Below are 1,594 nucleotides of genomic sequence, written 5' to 3'. Positions count from 1 at the left end.
TGTTGTTTTTATATCTGTGATCTGTTTTATTGTTTTTAATTAGTTTTGCTTTCTGTGAAGCACTTTGTGATGTTTGTGTCTGTGAAAGGTGCTATAGAAATAAAGTTTACTTACTTACTTACTTACTATGTATTGTCCAGAAGAGATCTAGGAGGTATCTAGTCCCCATGATTGCTAAACATGTGAAGTTCGGTTCATCAGTTATAAGTGATGAGTGGCGTGCTTATCATATACTCCCTGCATTAGGATATAATCAGCACACTGTCAACCACAGTGGATGGTATGTAGATCCAAACACAGGTGTGCATACTCAACGTATTGAACGGGCATGGAGATCATACAAAGAGCAGATCTGGAGGCTTAGGGGAAATTGTACAGACACATTGCTTTCAGACCACCTCGCTGTCATTGAATGGAATGAATGGCTTGCAAAGAAACACTGTGATGGGGGATTTGGAAGATTAATTAATGACATTTCAAAAAAGTTCAAGTAATTTCTTGAAAACACTCATTTTTGCATTTCAGAGATTTAAAATCTATACTGATACCTTTTTGTTTTGTTTGCAAATGTTTTGCCGTAGCTTGCAGAGTTGTAATTATATTATTTGAAGGATCTCATTTGATTTGTGACCAAAATGTTTCGCACTATTTTTCTTTGGCACAATTTTTGCCACTTTAGTGACCTGCTATAGGTTGAGTGTTTTATGACGCAGGTTGGGTAAACATTTTGCATTGATTTTCTTATGCTGTTGTCCATATTGTACAACTACACAATGTTTTATACTGCTATATCTTTGTCAGATGTTAAATTACTGTAACTGACAGATGTATGTTTTATTGACTTTTAGAAAATGTCAATARAAACCTGTTTTTTGGTATTCCATGTCTCCTGGCTTGATTTTTGTCTGATTTTCACAAGTGCAAAATAACTTGTGGCTATTTAGGATTTATTCAACATTAACAAAACCTTAATAAAGCATGAATAGTCTTCACTTTAGAAGGGTTCACAAATACACTTAAGTAACTACTAGCAACTGCCTTAATTAATGATGCATTGCAGGATTAATAGCAACTGCCTATATTAATGATGCATTGCAGGATTAATAGTGAATTCAAACATTAACAATTAGTACACATGTAATACATGTGGTGAAAGTACATTAATTTGAGTATTTACAAATATAGATAGCATAGTTAATTCATGAGTTATTAAGCATGAATAAACATTGAGTATGTTGTTTTGGAACTCATTATTTATGTGTAAATCATTAATAAGTGTGTTAATGTGACTCATCCTTAATGATCTTTTCAGTTTTAACTGTTTATTTAGTTATTATAAAGTGTTACCAAAATATCTTCTCCTCTTGTGTGTCCCTTCAAAGGCAAGATGGTGAGGAGTTCCTCTTTTGCACTCACGTCTGCAAAGGCCATTCTGATAAAAGCACAGCTGTGCCACATCTACCATGTCGGTCGACTCGTCAAACTGAAGAGAGAAACACTCACATTGTTTTATATCTTTTAACTGCTCCTCCACATCCACAGCCATTCCCTCACATCGCCGTGTCGCTGTTTGTCTGGACAACTGRACGCCTTC

The sequence above is a fragment of the Austrofundulus limnaeus genome, unplaced genomic scaffold, assembly GCF_001266775.1.
Source record: "Austrofundulus limnaeus strain Quisiro unplaced genomic scaffold, Austrofundulus_limnaeus-1.0 Scaffold730, whole genome shotgun sequence".
In the NCBI taxonomy this organism is placed as follows: domain Eukaryota; kingdom Metazoa; phylum Chordata; class Actinopteri; order Cyprinodontiformes; family Rivulidae; genus Austrofundulus; species Austrofundulus limnaeus.
The sequence above is the reverse complement of the archived record's forward strand: the minus strand, read 5'-3'. Positions refer to the sequence as shown.